General features: G+C 43.0%; 1 protein-coding gene and 1 long non-coding RNA gene across 5 annotated transcripts in view; one reads left to right on the top strand and one right to left on the bottom strand.

Moving 5' to 3' along the window:
* Window positions 1-20,939, top strand: part of MACROD2 (mono-ADP ribosylhydrolase 2) — a 992,621-nt gene that overhangs the window by 931,612 nt on the left and 40,070 nt on the right. The window lies entirely within an intron of this gene.
* Window positions 1,549-3,884, bottom strand: LOC307212725. Its single transcript, XR_013837146.1, has 3 exons — window positions 3,773-3,884; window positions 3,080-3,192; window positions 1,549-2,079 (listed from the first exon to the last, which is right to left on the bottom strand). It is a non-coding gene; the product is annotated as an uncharacterized lncRNA (long non-coding RNA).

Genomic DNA, 20,939 nt, shown 5'->3' with positions numbered 1-20,939 from the left:
CCAATAAAATCAACACAGTAAAATAAAATTAATTACATTGCAATCCACAGTAGACCAGCCAGATGCCACCCAGGCTCAGTACTAACTACCTTCAATAATCTCCAGAATTGCTTAGAACGTATGAAGTATTTATGACACATGTAACTCAAACCGAATAACTTTTCACCAGAGATTCTATCAAAAGTGGAAGAGTCTAAGAGGATTTCTGTGATATATATTTCCTAAAGAAACACCTGTGCCACCATGAGAAGGTGCAGGAGGAGATGACATATTACTTGTTTCTTCTCCTCACCTCTTTTGCGAGGGTTGAAATATTTGGCTCATTAGACAAGAGAGGATAAAGTTGGCTTCTACAGATGAGGCTGATATTTACAAGATGCGTTGGTTCTGCCGATTACATTGATTCTTGGTGCTGCTTTCTGGAGAGACTAAAAAAACGGATAGAGGAGCCTGCCTTTCTATTTGCAGTGCTCCTGTCAAATTTTATACAGTTTTGCAGGGGGAACCTTTCACTAATAGTGGTGTGTCAGGAAGCAGAGAGACCTTTGTAATACCATATCAGCAAAAATGAGATTCTATCAATATCTGAATCGATGACACAAAACCGCTGTTTCATCACAGCAGAAGGAACTATTTATTGGTTTTGGACAGCTGCTCAGCAGGAGATACCACCAACTGGATTGTACTTTTGCAGGACGGTCTGGTTATTGCATCTGTTTTAGACATAAGTTATCAGCCTGCAGGAGAGAATAATGCAGTCCATCCTTCTGAAACAGGAGGCGAGCCAGTTCCTGTTCATTTTCTTGTAGGCATTATGTACGCAGAAACTGAGATTGCATGTAAAGAGCAGGTGGTACAGGTTCAGTTCTGAATTTTAATTGTTTCCATTTCTTTTCACCGGGAGGATTTTGCCTTTTATGTGCTAATAAAAATAGAAACAATTAAGGAATGTGAAGCTTTCCCATTTTGTCACAATCATTTAAGGACATCTGCTTTGATAGCAAAAAACAGAAAGGAACAAACAGAAACATTAGACGTAAAAATACTTTATCAATGACAGAGGAGTAGACTTCATTATATTTGACTCCTTTCTTCACAAACAGAACAAAACACAGTAGCTATTTGTCCCACTTAATATTGTCCTGTTCTTTAATTGAGAATTGTTTTGACAATCTGACATTCAATTTTAAGTATTCAGTCCAAGACAATGTTTATGTCAATTGTCAATCAGACATTTGATTAATTTTTCTAAGCCAGCAAAAAAGAAAGGAGCTTAAAGCTGCATAAATTAATGTTTGTTAGTATTGTTCTGTGAGATTAGGTAATGCTTTGCACTTGGGTACTGCATTGTTTAAACAGTTGGAAGATGACAATAACATCTCGCTGAAAGTACAAAGACAGGGAAGAGAATACAATGCATGTTTCAGATTGTGAAGAAGAGTAGCCATCTTTGTTTTTACAACACTGCTATCAGAAACTAAGCTGTAGCTCATGCTACTGTATCTCTTGGATTAAAAAAAATATTGCTAAAGTACCAGTGCAAAATAGTAATATTATGGTAGCACTTTATTTGACTTGCTTTATAATGAAAAGTTAGTACAAACCAAGAAGGCATCAATCAACATGGTTTGTCATCCTCTTCACATTATCTGTAATGGTGGTGGCTTACATAAGACAAATAAAACAAGACAGCTCCTGTTCTAGGACTTACGGTCTAAAAGTTAATGGCAGAAAATTAAAAATGGAAGAGGAAGACAAGCAAACTCAGGTATTGGTTCTTAAAGTTACAAATTTCTTATTAGGACCAGAGGAATTAGTTCTGGTAGAGAAGCCCAAGGACCTTGCTTGTGGTCTCTTACTAATTCCAGTAAAGTGTCCCCGCTTCCCAATTTTCTCTTAGCTGTGGCCTGATGGAATAGTTTCTGTAGGTGACAGTTGAAGGAGGGAGGAGCCAGTGGAGTGTTGCTGCTTCTCACCTCTTCCTTTGCTAGAAGAAAGTCACCCTCTGGTAGGTGACGTTGTTCAAGGATAAAGCAACTCTGGCTTTCTATAGTAGACTGGTTGGTATTTTGGATCTTGCTGCAATAGAAATTCCAAACAAATATAACAAAGAAGCTGCATGAGGCCACGTCAATTCTTTATTTAACAGGGATAAATATAGAGAAACATTGGATACCCAGCATGCCGCATCACCCTGTTTCCATGGTTATTATCATTTGGAGAATTGTCCTCTCTGGTATGCAGGATGGATGAAAAGTCAGTTTCCTGAAAACCCAAAATGAGGTTTGAGCAGTAGTGCTTTGCGGGTCTGGGTAGTGCTGTTCACCTGAATTCCTGGCACCGCCATCACTATGGCATACCAGAAGGCAAGGAGGAGAGGAGGGGCATTGGCAAAGTTGGTATGGTGCAAATACACCAGCAGGAACACCAAATTGGCTCTCCTGGTGTGTTTGCCCCTTGCTACCCTCTCACCCCTCGCCCTCCTGGTGCACCACAGTGATAGAGGTCAGGCAAGCAATGTTGGCCTGCCAATCACTACTGGGTTTTAATGACCGCAGATAGTTGACAAAGTCATTTGTTATTTGTCCATGGCGGCCGGAGTTGTCTCAGAATAATAGCCTTTAGATAAAATCATTTGATTTGTCAATAATAATAGTGAACATATACAAAATCTGTGATATACAGGTCACAGAATTACCCAGAAATTCCTAATGAGGAGGAGTGGAGTTGGTTCAAGTCAATGACTAGTGTTCTCACCCTTGTGAGATATCTTTGTCACTTTTCAATAAAAATCTGGGGAGGGTTCTGAGCATCACCAGGTTTTTTTTATTTTCTTCAAAATATATATATATCTTGTGGTGCCCACAGCAGTTTCTCAGATTTTCAAATGTGCTAAGAACGTTGGAGACCCCTGATTTACACTGTGTTTACAACCAATTTTTGCAAAGTTCCAGTATTCCCAGGTAAGGTCTGAGGTCAAACGAGGCCACCACCTTGCTGCAGTTAAGCGAGTTTGAATCTGGTCAGTGCATGGATAAGTGACCATTATTTCTGGGTAATGAGTCCATATTCTACTCACTTTGCTTCACAGCTCTTTGATACTTCACCTTGCCTTTTCGACATGTTAGTCTGTTCCCTCATGTTCTCCCAATTTTCATCTTGTTTGCACAGTCCGCAAGATGTGTAAAGCCTCTGTTGAGGTGACACAAAGCAGAAACAATAGGAGATTGATATAGGATTCAGCAAGCAATCAAAAAGAGGACACTGTTGTATGAAAAGAAGATACGAGATGAACAACTCTGTACGGAAATAAATCTCCCTGACAGGAGGAACTTATCGGCAAAGGAATCATTGATAATAATGTGACATAACCTCACCCATCTCTTCAGAATATTACCCCTTCTTGAACTTGAAGCTATTCAGACTGTCACTCACATTCCTACAATTCTTCTAAGACTCTCAGTTCTCTTAACACAGTGGGCAGCTGATCATCCAATCATGCAGACTCCACCATCTGGAATAGTTTCTCTGCACTTAGCTGGCTCATAAAAATCTTCTTTTGAGCAAGAAGAGGATTATGTGCCAGTCACTAGGGGCTTGCACCAAGGGATGGGAGCCAAAATGTGTCTATTTCTAATGGGGCAAATGTTACCATATGGATTCCCTGAGTAGCCATCTCCCTTACAGTCATTTCGAGCAGTTACTTGGAGTGGACCCAGTGGCAGTGTTAGGATTCCATTTCAGGAGTGAATTAACAATAGTGTTGATTCACCTTCAGTATTGGTGGTAGCTTCTTCCAAGCTGAGTTGCGTTTGGTCGTATTTTGAAAAGCACTCTCTTGTTTTGCTGCTTCTATACATGGTCTAGACAAGCAGCAGTACCAATAGGGTAGCTGCAGAAAAAATGAAAATAACATCAGTTAACGGAATGCTTCTGGTTTCGCCTATAGTGTTAAGGTCTTTCCATGTTCACTCAAGCTTCAGAATGCCAGGAGATTACAGCTGTCCAGAGCCATGCCCCTAACAGATGTGTTATTTAAGCAGCATTTATATGGTATGGTACTCTATACTGTAGATAGTTCCACCTTCACCACTACATTGGAGCTGGATGTTTCTTAGTGGTGGAACAATGGATCTAAGTCCTTTTGACCTCAAATGCAGCATGGATCATCCTCAAACCTACCTCTCCTACACAGCCAAGTTTCAAAGCAGAATGTGATTCAGCTGATTCACCCTTAACTTACAGCAGACATCCCCAACCTTTGGCCCTCCAGATGTTTTGGACTACAATTTCCATCATCCCTGACCACTGGTCCTGTTAGCTAGGGATCATGGGAGTTGTAGGTCAAAACATCTGGAGGGCTGCAGGTAGGGCCACACTCCTGGCTGTAAAACACTGACATAAATGAAAACTGAAAAGCTGTATTCCAGCTACCCAGATCCCTGTACAAGTCGTTGCAGAGAATGGACAAGGAAGACCAGATTCTTCCACAGCATCCTAAAGGCATTAGTCAAATTGGCTGTAAATCAAGCGACATACAAAAATGTCAGAGCAGGTTTCGTTGTACTGTAAAACCAACACTGTTTGGTTTGTACTTCACCCTTGCCACCTTCAAGGCATAAACCCTCTTTTCGTGCACAGTGATAGTGGAAATAGAACTCCATTGTTGAACTTTTTTTATGTCTAACACAAATGTCAGATTTTACTTCCATTGCCCTCATTAGACTTCCTGAGATGTAATCGATTCCCTTTCTTCAGTCTTCCCTCACCTTTAGATTCAAAATAACATGGTATGCTGTGCACTCTTTGGCATTATTAATATCTGCAGCATTTGGAGTAGAGTCAATTTGTAAACTACCCTGTCATCCATTTTGTTTTCTTGTGCAGCCATGGAAATATGGTGTATACCTTAGAATGGGCCCTTTCTCCCATGATACTTAAATTCTTACTGGATCACCCCAGCTAGAAAATGGAGGTGTACATTTGGCCCAGTACACTCCATGTAAGCAGCAATTTAAATATTAGTTCATCTTTTTCAAGGTTCCAGGGGTTCCAGGCCTCAAGGTTTGTGTTTCCTTTTGGAAATGAGGCACATCCGGGATCGTAGTGTCTTTATCCATGCATATTTACAACCTGAGCCACAATGGAAAGATTCACACCATTAACACCCCAAAAGTGCCTTGATTCTACACAAAGCTGCAGCCTTAATTCATGCAGAAATCAGCCATGGCTTTTCTCTGCCTTACTAGCCTGCAGCTTCTTCCTTTGGGCTACATCACAGCCAATTCTACCCTCAAAACACCTGCTCTGTCCTACTATCTAAAAGAGGGAGTAGGTGGCCCCACCCATTGTCATCTGGTACAGTGCCCCCTTTCCTTACACTGTTTTATAGTTGAAACTTTTATTGCACTGCCAGGGCATAGAGAGACACCTTATAAGTCACAGAGTCATCAGTATCACTCAGTAGCCACTTCGCCTTCTCCGCCCTGGTTAGATTTGTTTCATTCGTCAAAAAGGGTTTTATGAATAGATATCTTGGGTCTGTATATAGTGGGCATTGTAGTAAAGGTAAAGGGACCCCTGACCATTAGGTCCAGTTGTGGCCGACTCTGGGGTTGCAGCGCTCATCTCGCTTTATTGGGGCGGAACCTATTTATCTACTTGCACTTTGATGTGCTTTCGAACTGCTAGGTTGGCGGGAGCAGGGACCGAGCAACGGGAGCTGACCCTGTTGTGGTGATTCGAACCACCAACCTTCTGATTGGAAAGTCCTAGGCTCTGTGGTTTGACTCACAGCGCCACCCGCGTCCCAGTGGGCATTGTAGTAAGTACTGGCAAATGTCCTCTACACATGGCTGCCCACACAGACAGAGTCTCTCTTCATAAGGTATTCAGTTGTATTGTCCATCTAGGACTGGTGAGGGCATAGATTGAAAGGGTAGTTATTGGAAGGCGACTCTTAATGAGGCAGGTGGAAGATTTTTCAAATATCTGGACCTCAAATATCTTAATGACCCATCACAGTTCCTTTTGTTCTCTTTTTTTTTTTGCCGATAAATTTTTATTAATATTAGATATATATACATATAGGCATATACAAAATCCATTACATAGCTTGCACATATTATATCCGTTCCATACATCGTATACAAAGTTGAATTGGGCTCTGCCGAGCCTTGGACTTCCCTCCACTCCTTTGGTAAGTATCAAATAAGTTGTGGTTCGAGGACCCGACCACCGCGACGTGAAAAGAAGACACAGGGACACGTGATATAAGGTTAATGGGCTAGAAAAGGCCACAACTTTATTGATTACAGCAATGAAAAGGTATTGGCTTAGGCATTGGATCGCGAAACAAGTGGGTTTATTCACCAGGGGTTCATCACCTGTTGATGCTAATACAACTATAGGCTCACCCCTGCTGTCACCGAGGGTCGTGCCATGGCCTCCCGCCAAGCAGGCATCGGACAGAATACACGACCGCCAGATTCCTTTAACGGAATACCCCTAAACATTGAAGGCATAGGCGATGGCCACACCTAGCACTTCGACACACCACAGCACATTATTCCAATGCCTAACCGCCACCCGAGCCGAAAGGCTCGCCGCCAATACCCTCAAAGCTGTAACCAATCCCAGATGCATTTGCTGACACTAGCTAACCAACTGTCGTTCCCCAGATCCGATAGGTGGATACCGTCATTCCGGTATAAAGCTTGGTCGCTGATCCGGATACGGTCATGATAAATGACTGGGCCATACAAAAAGTGCACCCAACGGGCTATTGCACGATTTAAGAGTTTCCTGGATTTTTCAATGGCAATACAGTTCTGCACACTGCGTCACACAATTCTCTTCAGGAAGGAGGACCAGAACACCGTTGTTCCGGGACACAAGGCAGCCACCTCATCCAAATCTCTCTTTATGTGCCACGACAAGTCCACACTTCTTCTGCTGATAAGGATGTTAGGAGGGCCAAACGCTGCAACTCTCCCTCTCAACAATGGCATAAGCAATGCCTCGTCACGAAAACCAGGAAACTCGCACTCCAGATGGCTGCCAGGCGGGCCAAACGTGGCAACTCTCCCTCTCAGCAATGGCATAAGCAATGCCTCGTCACGAAAACCAGGAAACTCGCACTCCAGGTGGCTGTCAGGAGGGCCAAACGTGGCAACTCTCCCTCTCAGCAATGGCATAAGCAATGCCTCGTCACAAAAACCAGGAAACCCACTCCAGGTGGCTGTCAGGAGGGCCAAACGTGGCAACTCTCCCTCTCAGCAATGGCATAAGCAATGCCTCGTCTCGAAAACCAGGAAACTCGCACTTCAGGTAGCAATCCGAGGTTAGGGGTGAGGCCACAGCTAACTGACCGTGCGTGGGCCAATGGACTATACCATGGCCACAAATCCAGACACTTCTGAGAACGGCTGAAAATAAAGGAGAGAGAAGAAAAAGAAAAGAAAATTATGGATAAGTAGAGGTAAAGGAGCAGGGCGCATTCTAACGAATGTAGCCTTTATAAGCGTCGGATTCCACAGGCCCATTTCCTTAATCTTATCCACTGGCAGGCCCAAGCGTGCAGCTGTTGAGGCGGCGCCAATCCTAAATGAGTGTGCTGCATAATCCTGGGAAGATGAACCACAGGCATCAATAACTTTGCGGAGTGCCCTTGTGAATTGGTGTCTCAACAAAGGTGACCCATCCTCGTGAACCAGGACCGGGCCAGGACCGGGCAGTCTGAGGTAAAGGTACCATCTAGTGTCTTTTACCGGGCATGGGCCCCGCTGCGCTGAAGCTGTAAGTTTTACGAGGGAACCCCTACCTGCCTGGTCCGTTTGGGATAATCCTGTTTTGCTGCCTTCACTGAGTTTCTGTGGCTTCTCTATTTGTTTCTCTGCCTATTTGTACCTCTGTGTATTATTCTAAAAAGAGAATTAATAAAACATTTTAAAGGCAGATAAAAGCCAAAGACTATAATAGCAGCCAGCAGCAAGTTGGAGGGGGAGGGGGGAATACTTTAAAACAATAATCACAAAAGGCAAGCAGATACCATTAAAACCCAAAGGACATTTTGGGTGGCACCTGAAAGACAGAATTGAAGACATCAGAATATGATGGGTGGGAATTCCACAGTCTAGATACTGAGGCCTGCTTGCAGGCTTCCCATGGGATGGGCTTTTCCATGGGCACCCAGTTAGCTAGACCCACCAGGGCTGTTCTTATATTCTTATGAGAAGGTTGCATTCCTGATAGCCACCTGCCTAACTTCAGAAGGTAGGGGAGGCACCAATGAAGATCTCACTTGACAGGCAGGTTCATATGGCAGAATGTGGCACTTCAGATATGTGACCACAGTAAAGTTACCAGATTTTTTTCCAATGAATCCAGGGACACTTTTCAATTTCAGTGGATTTTGTATGGGGGCTGATGTGTAAATCCAGGGACTGTCCCCGGGAAATGGGGATGTTTGGAACCTTAGACCACAGGCCAAAACTAGCATGTTGAAAACCAGCATCTAGTTCTATAATATGCCTAAAGGGTTTTAGTCCCAACTCACAATCTGGCTGCCATGTTTTGGGCCAGCTGTAATTTTCAGCTACTGCTTCAGTGTTGGTTGATCATTACAGTAATCTAGCTTGGGACATTACTGGGGCATAGATAATGCTGCAGTTGTTGGGCCACTCCAACCATTGGGCAGAGTGACACAGCTGCTTCAAGCAGCTAGTTTGGGTATCATAGATAGGGAAGTAAATAACAATGTATTATTACTGCATTTGTACTGTCAGGTAAGGGGAGAGTCACTTGTGCAATTTTCTGCCCCAGGTGACAAGCTGCCTTGACTAGCCTTTGTGGTGACCATGGGCCATTTGCTGCTCTGCCTCAGGCAGCAAAATGTGTTGTGCTAGCCATGCTTGCACGCCAGTCAAAGCTGATAGGAGGCACCACGAACAGTTGATACCACTTGACATCCAACCAAGCATCACCCCCAAACTACAAACCAGGTTCTAAAGGGGAAGAGTGAGCAAGCTGAATACCAGTTCCCTAGACGGATAAACTCTTCAAGAACAGCACCTTTTATTTTCTCTGGATTGACTTTCTAGCACTAATCTAGCCCATTCCAGACATCAATTATTACACATTGGGTCAGATAAGAAGCAGAGATAGAGCTGGGTGTCATCTGCTTACCAATCTAATACCAAGCTGGGGTCAAGGTTCTTCTGTTAATTCACAAAACCCTAAACAACTTGGGTCCAAGTACCTTAGGGACCATCTGATTGTACTCTACATCAGTCAAGGTGGTCCTCTGATAGGGCACTTCTGGTGGTTCCCCATGCCCCTGAGGTTTGGTTAGGTTTCCCTAGGAGCTGAGTCTTTAGTGTGGCAGATCCCACCCTATGGAACTCCCTCTCTGGTGATATTTGGCAGGAACCACCCCTGCCTTCTTTCAGGTGTCTTTTGAATTTGCCCCATTTTTAACCAACCAGTATCTACTGCTGTTTATTTGTTTATTTTTTTTTGTATTTATAATATCATTTGTATTTATTTTATATTTTTTATGTATTGTAAGCTGCCCTGACATATTTTATGAAAGTACAGATTATACATAGTTAAATAAATAAGAAATTAAATCACCCAGCTCCAAAACGCCTAATGACCTCCTTCTAGGACCACCATCTAGAGCCAGTGTGGTGTAGTGGTTAAGAGCAGTGGACTCGTAATCTGGTGAACCAGGTTCACTTCCCCGCTCCTCCAGATGCAGCTGTTGGGTGACCTTGGGCTAGTCACACTTCTCTGAAGTCTCTCAGCCTCACTCACCTCACAGAGTGTTTGTTGTGGGGGAGGAAGGGAAAGGAGAATGTCAGCCGCTTTGAGACTCCTTAGGGTAGTGATAAAGTGGAATATCAAATCCAAACTCTTCTTCTTCATCTAGATGTTATACAGAATGAAGACACTACAAAACCTTGTGGTACAAGCATAATTGCCAAGTTTTAGTAATAACACATACTGAAATAATGTTCTTTATCCATGACCAAAGGCTGCTAGCTGGCATACAACCCTAAATTCATTTTTATTCCATGTAAAAAGGTAAAGGTAAAGGTACCCCTGCCCGTATGGGCCAGTCTTGACAGACTCTGGGGTTGTGCGCCCATCTCACTTAAGAGGCCAGGGGCCAGCGCTGTCCGGAGACACTTCCGGGTCACGTGGCCAGCGTGACATTGCTGCTCTGGCAAGCCAGAGCCGCACACGGAAACGCCGTTTACCTTCCCGCTGGTAAGCGGTCCCTATTTATCTACTTGCACCCGGAGGTGCTTTCGAACTGCTAGGTCGGCAGGCGCTGGGACCGAGCAGCGGGAGCGCACCCCGCCGCAGGGATTCGAACCGCCGACCTTTCGATCGGCAAGTCCTAGGCGCTGAGGCTTTAACCCACAGCGCCACCTGCGTCCCTTTATTCCATGTAGAGGAGCATTAAACAAACAATCAAACAAAAGCTTGTGTGTATGGCACATTAGCCTTTTAAAAATGGCATAGTACAAGTCTGGAGTTTTCTCAGTGAATCAAATGAATAAAGTACAGTACTAGATTCAGAAGCCTGAAGTGCATTCGGCAGGGATTTGAGAGAGGGACTTTTTGGTAGCTGTGGCCAGACTCTAGAACACTTTCCTTGGGGATGCCAGTTCAGATACTTCTGTGGTGGCTTCCATCACACAAGTACCTTCTTATTTAGACAAGCCTTTGGCCTGTCAAGCTGTTTTATCCGCTCCTGCTGCTGTGCTTTGTTTTATTTTTATTTATTTATTAAGCCTGACTGTCTTATTGATCTGTTGCCTTACCTGTTTGTTTTATACACTGTTTACATTTTATAGGATTGCTTTATGTTCTATTTTACTGCGTTTGTTGTTAGCCACCTTAGCTCCATTATATAGGATGTAAATTATTTCTGTAACAGGCATAACAATAATTAGGAGGCTTTAAAACCGTACCACTTTCTGAGGAGGAAAAAAAAGGAAAGAAAATCTGCCTCTTTTCTAATGTATCTTTTATTTCAGATAACAAGGAGGGAGGGAAGAAGAGAGGGAAGGAGGCGTGATCAGAGGGTTTGATAAGGAGATGAGGGAAAACCGGCTAACATAAAGGGTACAGAATAGACCAGAGATAGAAACTTTGGAGTGCCACGAAGCTATCTATTCCGTTAGCAGTCTGGTACTGAGCCCACTGTTGAAGACAATACATGAAGTTTGACTAGGCATTCATTGGAACTTCTGAGGAGAGCCTCTCTGGGTTCAAAATAGCCATGGTATCTGTACCCTTCAAAAAATGCAGAGTACAGATCTGTAGTCTCGCAGGCTCTGTCCACAAGTTCCCATGAATGTGTGGCAGATGGGGCAATCTCAGTGAGCACAAATCCAACCCTCTTCTCCTTTAGTCCTTATGCAGGTTCGTTTCATTTTTATTTATTTTCAGCTTTTTCAGTTTTTGAAATTTACAATTATCAAAAAACCAACATTGAAAGAGAATTCCAAAGAATCTCCTCGACTTCCCTTCCTCCCCTTTGTGGGTTGTTCAGGTTCATCAATCAATCAATCCTTTATTAGGCATAGCAAACAACACATTGTAAAACAAACACCGTATACAGATTGTGGAAAATACAAATTCGGCATAACAATTTGCATAAATAATACAGTCTGACACTACCACATCACCGACCAATCAAGAACCACTAAGTCTCTCTATAATGGCCCAGTCTTTCCACATGGACAGCACGCAAAAATTTAGCCACAATCAAAGTAATTTGATCATTCCTGTCCGAGAGCAGGTCCTGAACCGTTGGCGGCATAGAACCGAACCTGTTAGGTTGTAAGGCCTCTGAGAATTGTTTTCTGGCATAAATGCCAAAATTACAAAAGAAAATATGCTCCAACATATCAGGTTCCTGCCTACCACATTTGCAGAGATGCTCTGCTTCTGGGAGAGCTAAATATCTTCCTCTTCCCATCATCGAGGGAAACATATTAAATCTGGCTAGCATAAACAGCCTTGTGCAGGTTCATGTCAACCTTTCCTACACTGAATGAGCAGGTTGTTTGCTCTGCAAGGCTTCCAAACATACACCATCTTTGTACTGTTCAGACATGATGGTTGGGATCCAGAATGTAACTTATGCTCATGGAAACTCTGTGAACTCCAGCTGGAGGAAGAAGGGGGGTGCAATTCTCACTGCTTCCTGTGCTGCTTTCCACACCATTCCAGAGGGTCGCCCAATCTGCAAGAGCAGCTTTTCAGGGGGTGCAGAGATGGGAGGGCTACTGGGTGTAGGAATGAGTGAAAATGACCTCCCCTGCTCCCACAGGAATTCTGAATCCACCCCAGTCATCCCTTTTGAAATGATCTGAGTCTTTGGGGTTCGTTGGACTACTGATTTAACGTGGAAGTTGGGGTGGGGCAGAATAACATGAAAATAAATAATCATAGAGGATACATGTTTAGAAGTCTAAAAAGAGCACATTTGCTTGAAATGGATTTATCTGCTTCTGGGAGGCAGTTAACAGCTTGCCCAGCATAAAAGAGTAACTCATTTTTCACATATCAGAACTTGCATATGAGATGAAGACATGGGTATCTCAAAACTCACACACAGCATAAGCATACGTTTTAATTTCAATGAGGTTCTTACATGTTTTTAGACTCAGAAGGTAGTTTTTAAAATAATTTTTTTAAAAGAATTTAATTTTTAAAATGAAAGATGTATTCTTGACCCATTAGTCGTTAATGCGTTACTGAGTTCAATACAGTGGTACCTCGGGTTACATATGCTTCAGGTTACATACGCTTCAGGTTACAGACTCCGCTAACCCAGAAATAGTACCTCGGGTTAAGAACTTTGCTTCAGGATGAGAACAGAAATTGTGGTCTGGTGGCGCGGCAGACAGTGTGGTGTGGTGGTTAAGAGCGGTAGACTCGTAATCTGGGGAACCGGGTTTGCTTCCCCGCTCCTCCACATGCAGCTGCTGGGTGGCCTTGGGCCAGTCACACTTCTCTGAAGTCTCTCAGCCCCACTCACCTCACAGAGTGTTTGTTGTGGGGGAGGAAGGGAAAGGAGAATGTTAGCCGCTTTGAGACTCCTGAAGGGGAATGAAAGGCGGGATATCAAATCCAAACTCTTCTTCTTCTTCAGCTGGAGGCCCCATTAGCTAAAGTGGTGCTTCAGGTTAAGAACAGTTTCAGGTTAAGAACGGATCTCCAGAACGAATTAAGTAAGAATTTAGGGTGTGCTGGCTGTGAGGAGGAGGGAATGCTCCCAGGAGTGATATGAAGACAAGTTGCTCATAAAGTATGGAAATATTCCTTCCTTAGACGTAAGGCAACATCTACTTGGAGTCGATTAATAAAAATGTGGCTCGCATTTTCATACCAGGGTACTGTTGGATATGAAAAATGGCATGCACCGTCTAGCAGGCACCAAAAATTTCAGGTTTGTTCTAAGAACACATAACACAACATGAATGCTGCCTGGAATATTTATCTGTGATTCCTGCATCGTAGGGGGTTGAACTAGATGGCCCTCTTGCGATACCTTCCAACTCCACAATTCTGTGAATCTGTTTTGCCTCAAGTGGCAAAATGTATTGGGCTGGCCCTGCAGTCCAGAATACTCTGAAGCAGCATTGGTGAATTAGTGATTCCAGGATACAGCGGTTCTCAACCTGTGGGTCCCCAGATGTTGTTGGACTACAACTCCCATCATCCCTGAGCTCTGGCCTTGCTAGCTAGGGGTGATGGGAGTTGTAGTTCAACAACATCTGGGGACCCACAGGTTGAGAAAGGCTGCAGGATAAGGTTGCCAGATTCAACCTGGGACAAGTCTCCTAAAACTTTCAAAGAGGAAAGTGCTCAGCAGCTATGGCTTTTCCAACTGAATTCTGTTCAGAGCTTCTCTCTGACATTCTACTACGTTTAACGACAAAGGGGTCCTGTCCAAAATGGGGCCAGGTAGCCTCAACTCAGAATTCACGAACCACCCATACACACTGAATCATGAGATATATTATTGCTCTTGGGTAAAAAATTCCCTCCAAACACCTTTACGGCTCTGTCAGCTTTGAAAAGCTTTGGAAACAGCAAAGTGATATGGCTGCTGCAGTGAAATAACAAAAGGGAAAAATACAACTTGAATTTATTATTATAAAAATGAGGTTATTGAACATATTACCACAGCTTAGGGCACTGTTGACTGCCCCTCAGAACTAAGGGGCTGCTCGTTCATTCAGAATAATGTACTCCTTCTTGAGGATAACGCATTTCATAGCCTGGCAAAAAACAATGGTTCAAATCTGATTTGTGGTACTCCGGGTTAGCAAACTTTTGCCTTCCCTGTAATTTTTCTCCAGTGGATTGTATAATAGTGAAAACACAGATGCGCTTTGCCAAGCCTTTAGAGCTCGCAGCGCCTAAGCTGTACACCATATTGAATAAACACCTGGGGCATTCATTTAAAACCTTAATTCAGGCTGTTCACCTGCACTGCCAAATGAAACAGAAGCTTCTCTCAGGCTGTGTGGCATTCATTTAAGCAGAGCTCCATCTGCAGGATTCCAAGGGCTGCAAATGAAAGGGAGGATAAGGAATGAAACTTCTTCGGAGCTTGCACGCATTACCTATGATTTCTAATTAACTAAGGTTTCGTGAGCAACACTGACCTAAATTGCTTTCTTACGGGCTGGGCTGTTTTTTGTTTAAATGAGCTGCTGTTGTTTTCCTGGACTTTCCAAGCTGCTTCTGCTGACTCCCTCAGACCTTTTTTTTTTTTTTTTTTTTTTTGGAGTGGTAATGGCCTCATTGACCCAATAATTGAAGGATCCTTTACCTTTTCCCTCCATCTAGCAGCCCCCCTCCCCTCCCCACTTCTTATTCCCCTCTCATTGTTCTCCGAGCATTGCCACTAAGCAGATGGCCGGAGATTTTTGCATCCTTTCAAAGGGGTTCGTGTTTTTCCCATCTCATCAAGCATGTCTCAGTCATGTCTGGGTAAATATCTTAAGGCTTCTCATCAGTCCCCCTTCTGGTAGATCTTGAAAGGCCTGAGCAATTTTTAATAAAGGAACTTGGAAAGTAAGACTTAGAAAGTTAGGCACTGCAAACGCTTTCGCAGCAGAAGCAACTTTCCTTCCATTCATAATATTTACAAAGCTTAGTAATATATGGTAGGTGCTCAAGTTACGTCAAGGGCACGCTACACTTTGAGTTTATAGTTCATTTGCGTAAAAATACAAGCAAACTCAGAATTATTTCGGTGCTGAAGGCCCTGTTTGGTCATCCTTCAGAAAGAGAACGCCGCAAACACAATTAACTTCTGTGGAATTTGATCATCCATGGGCTTTTCTCCCCTCTACTACCTCCTGTGTCTCTTCTCCTTTGTGTTTTATAAAACTGGTTTGGGAGCTTTATTTACAGATCACAGAATTGCGATGAAAGCTCGATTAATTAACAGGAAAAGAAATTTGCATCCTGCTTTGGATCTGACAGTGAACTCTTTTTTGTTTGATTGTTTTGCTTTCCTTACTACACAGCCATATAAGCACTTTTATTCTTAATGAATAAAAATGATCTATGTAACTGGGGGATGGGGAAGGTGCTCTGCTCCTAATAATATGCTGCAGAAGGCAACTTGCTGTGTGAAGCACAGATTTTATGTGGGATGTCAGCTACATTGCAGATGCCCTTGAGGACATTTTCCACATAACTGAATTGTGTAGTTTTCTATTTTCCACATGCAGGCAAGTGAGATAACCCAAGTGTCAGGTGGTATATATTAATACAATTAAGTACCTGCTAATTTAGCCACAGTGGAGATAAATATTTGGATATAATTAAAATCATTAGATGTAAATATAAAATCATCCTTTGGGTTATAGAACGAAAACAGCCAATAAAATGCACTGTTTAACTCAGGGACAGTAGTCTCTTCAGGAGCAAACTGCACTGGAAGCAAATTATAATGTGTTAGCCATTCCGAGTATTTTATTGGAGCATACAATGAACTTGATTTATATAACCAGACCACAGATATGGGACAAAAAGAATAAAGAGGAGCATCTTAAACATCTAAAAAGGAGTTGGTTCCCCAGGGTAATACCCTCCCATTTGATCAGATGTCCACACACTCACATATATGCAAGGTCTGTTTTCAATAAGGTGTCTATGTGTTCTACTTTATTGGTCTGTTTGACAGTGTTGTCTATTGATGTTTTAAGTCCAATTGAAAAACAAAGAGCCAGAAGATGGGAGAGCAGTCACAGTCTTCCCCACTATGATGATGTACTATATTTTTATTTAAATTAAAGTAGTTATTGCTAAACTTCTCTGCATACCTACTAATTAGCATATGCACATTTTATGCAAATTTGTGCCCTCGTTTCTCCTCTTTTTTCTTATGTTCTGTTTTTTAGTCTTGTGTGTGTGTGTGTGTGTGTCTAAGTGCCCGCCAGTTTTCAGACATTGCAGTAGATGTACAAAAGCAAGAATTGCAACTTTTGCAAATGGTTTTCATTCAGCACTTGTTAAAATGTCCATAGTATTCTTGCTCTTCTTAAAAACCCTTTGTTTTGTCACAGCACATTTGTGCCAATGTCAATGTGGTTGCTTTAGAGTCACTGATGTGTGGGACTGTGTGATTTATTTTGATTATTTTATTGGGCTATTATATAGATAGAGAATTTGAATGCAAAATGCCACATTTTTTACATCACTGAGGAAAGATATTTCACCTTTCCAATTTTTTTCAATGGGCGCACTCTCTGAATCTGTGCAATTTAACATGTTGTTATGAGTTGGGTTGCAAAACACCATACATTCTGGATTAAGCTATTGATTGGATTGAATTGAAGTTTGGAGTGTTAAAGCCAGGAAATATTCGTGTGTATTTAGGTTAGACCCAAGTGGACATTTGAGCCATGGGCAAAGCATGCCTGGAACTTCTGGAATCTCACACTGTGGAGTTTGGGGTGGTGTGTAACAATATGATGAACCAGCCTGCTTAGCATTTGACTTGTCACAGATTTAGCTTTACTTATTTCCATCTTCATACACTTTTTTTATCTTTTCGGCACAGATGGGTTGGTGGCAAAGGATTAGAGTTTGTTCTCTAGACTATTTGCCATTGATATGCTCCTGCTGAAAATTATAGCAAATTTCTGTCTTCATGGTTCCCTCTTTTGTGTTTTATTTAAAGGATCAGTTAGAGAGAGAGAGAGAGAGAGAGAGAGAGAGAGAACAGCCTTGACAATCCAGACTTTAAAAATAAAATAAAAAATGCTTCTGTTTGCTAAATTGCACCAAACTTGGCTGTCTATTGAAAATTAGTATTTGACTGTTTCTACTGTACTTTAAAGGTAAAGGTAAAGGTACCCCTGCCCGTACGGGCCAGTCTTGACAGACTCTGGGGTTGTGCGCCCATCTCACTTAAGAGGCCAGGGGCCAGCGCTGTCCGGAGACACTTCCGGGTCACGTGGCCAGCGTTACAAAGCTGCATCTGGCGAGCCAGAGCCGCACACGGAAACGGAGGTGCTTTCGAACTGCTAGGTTGGCAGGCGCTGGGACCGAGCAGCGGGAGCGCACCCCGCCGCAGGGATTCGAACCGCCGACCTTTCGATCGGCAAGCCCTAGGCGCTGAGGCTTTAACCCACAGCGCCACCTGCGTCCCTTAACTGTACTTTAGATATGCAATTGTTGCTATAGAAATGTAAACGTTCATAATTCCACCGATCAAACAGTGAGACAGCATTGTTTGGCGGTGGTTTCTGCCTCTTTCCACGTTTCCATCCCAGGGGTGATGAAAATCACAGTCCTCCTTTATGGTGCTTTTTGGTTTCCATGCAGATACATAACTGCTCATTGCCCAGGGTTGCAACCAAATTGTATAAAAAGAGTGGTGATGATGATGATGATGATAACAATAATAATAATAATAAATTAAAGTCCTTTTTCACAGCTATGTTTTGTGGCTTTTACCCTAGGAGAAATTAGTTTTACCCTGAAGTAGTTTCAATCTGTCTTACACAACGCAAGGAGCATGTTGCAGTTGGCCCCAAGAGATTTTTGTTTGCTTCTGGCAAATTATCTCTAGTCTCTGCATAGAGTAAAGGCTTGTCATTAACTCACTTGACAGTTAACTCAGTAAGGGGATAAAAAGTAATGTTTGCAACCTGCCTGGAGTAACATGGGGGCAAATAGCAGGTACCACAAAATGAAATGAGCCCCATACAGAACAAACAGACATTTGCGGTTGAAATACCTTGGTCCGTTTCCTGACACACACAACGTAATAACCTTTTTATAGGGACACTTGGAGGGTCTGTCATTGCACCCATGGTGTTTTGACTATATTCAATTTTGGCTTTATGCGCTATCCCTGGAACATAACCCCCACCCCACATAAGTTGTGGGTCTACTGTACTGATTTTAACTACCGTTTCCTAATAAATATGTTCCAGCGGTATGTAAGGAAGACTTAATTGACAGGAGGAATCCTTGAGAAAGTTTAAAATAATAGCACACATGCTCAAAAGGATCAGAAAAAATATTTCTGTGTGCCCAAACACCTTACTATTTCTATGCAAAGGGGCTTTACATTGTTTGTGTGCTTAGTTGCATGTGGCTCACCATCAGTGCATGCCGCATTATGGAGTCACAACAAGGAAGCTTACAACTCAAAATCGAAACACTTACAACCAAAAAACCTTTATATGAGTGCTCCTGTTACAGAGAGCCCAGAAGCCCCTGTGCTTATTACCAGCCTCTGAAAGACAGATTTGAAGGAAGAAGAATATTCCTTAGACCTGATATGAAAATCATTTTTGTATTGTGCTCTGGAGGGATGGCCTTTGCTAGCAAACTGCGCTACATCATCAGAAAACTTCTGCACATGATCAAAGAAGCAGAGCTCTGAGGATTGTGCTTTGATTATGAACGGCACAAAGTGATCTTACATGAACTCACTCAGGGGAATGTAATACTGTGTACAGGAGGAGATCTATATCACCTGAAGTCTTTATCATTTCTTTACGTTATCTGTGAAATTCTTTCATGTTTTGACTGGGGAAGGAGACACATTAGTCACAGGCGGAAAGCATTAGGTTAACCAGCAATAACGTGAACTCAACCCTATCTGTTTACTCAAACTGAAAGCTCTTCCAGTGAGGAAGATCCCACCCCGCAAGAATATTAGGTGAAATTATTCATTTACTTTTCAGTCATCCATATTTTTCATTGTCCTGTAAAGAGTTGACATTGGTGCCTTGAATAGATTTGTGGATGCAGAAGCTATTGAGCTAATGGAGTAATCTCAGCACTTTATTGGAAAGAGCCCTGTGAAAATATCAGCAGTCAAATTTAATGGTTTATCTAAGCCCTTCGAGATTTCCGGTGTGTGAACTTCTGGCCTCTCATCCCTCCATTTCCTACAATCCTTATATAGCACACTCTTAAGCATTAACAATAATGCTTGTAATAGGATTGCCCAAAAAGGAAACCCACCCATATCTTTATGGCTTGTTTCTAAATTCCAAAAAGAAGACACACCCACTCTTTAGGGAGAAGGGTGTGGTAGTGGGTGCTGGGATGTAGAGTGACAATAGGCTATTGAAAGCTGCTTTATACCAGGTCTGACTTTTGCCTACTGTTTTATATTCTGACCAGCTACAGCTGTTTATGGTCTCAGACAATTGTCTTTCTTATCCTTGCTTGCCTGGAGATGCTCTGGGTTGAACATAGGACCTTCTGCATGCAAAGCATGTGTTCTGCAACTGAGCTACGGTCCCTCTTGATATTGGATTTGTACCAGTTATGACCTGCCTACGAGGAGCACTGCATGTGTTGGGACAGAGCCAAACCTCCAACATTGCCATCACTGCCAATGCGGCAGGAATCGGACATGGCAGCAGTGAAGTCTGAGCTGCATTGGCGCATCGGTGGGACCGCTGCCACCAATCGAGTGCTCGAGCCAGTGTGCCTGCATGACCCAAACCTTGCCATCACCATGCCCTAGCCCAGTCCTTCCCAAGAAAGCAGCCCTAGCTGCTATCAGGACAGTTCCATAGCTTCGTCCATGGAACACATGACACTACTGCTGCTTACCAAAACACAGATGATTCAGCTATGGTATCAGATACAACCTTTATGACAGAGTACAAGCCTCCTTTGCCAAATCACAAGCACAATGACATTATTAGATTTAACCTACATTCATGCCACATGGATAAAGGTAAAGGTAAAGGGAGCCCTAACCATTAGGTCCAGTCGTGGCCGACTCTGGGGTTGCGGTGCTCATCTCGCTTTATTGGCCGAGGGAGCCGGCGTACAGCTTCCGGGTCATGTGGCCAGCATGACTAAGCCGCTTCTGGTGAACCAGAGCAGCACACGGAAATGCCGTTTACCTTCCCACCGGAGCGGTACTTATTTATCTACTTGCACTTTCATGTGCTTTCAAACTGCTAGGTGGGCAGGAGCAGGGACTGAGCAATGGGAGCTCACCCTGTCGCGGGGATTCAAACCGTCAACCTTCTGATCAGCAAGTCCTAGGCTCTGTGGTTTAACCCACAGCGCCACCCGCATCCCTTATGCCACATGGTTAAGAGTGGCTAAATTAGCTTAAATTCTTAAATTCTTTCTATGCTATCAGTTTTGTTTTGTTTTGTTTTTGTACAATGCAACTTTATGAAATTTTATGTAGCTCACACTAAATTCAGTGGGACCTGTCCAGGAAAAAAACTTAGGAAACTTGAAACTCTCAGAGTTGTGTTGTTGTTTTTAACAGTGCCGTAGACTTGCACCCTCAGCTGGTTACTATATTAAAAAACAGTGGCAATAATGCGCCACTACTCTAAATATACATTGCTATTTCCTTTGAGCCCTCTAGACATTTAGAGGTGTATACAAATCCAATA

The sequence above is a fragment of the Podarcis cretensis genome (assembly GCF_951804945.1).
Source record: "Podarcis cretensis genome assembly, chromosome: 3".
NCBI lineage: Eukaryota > Metazoa > Chordata > Lepidosauria > Squamata > Lacertidae > Podarcis > Podarcis cretensis.
This window is presented reverse-complemented; position numbering and strand designations above follow the sequence as displayed.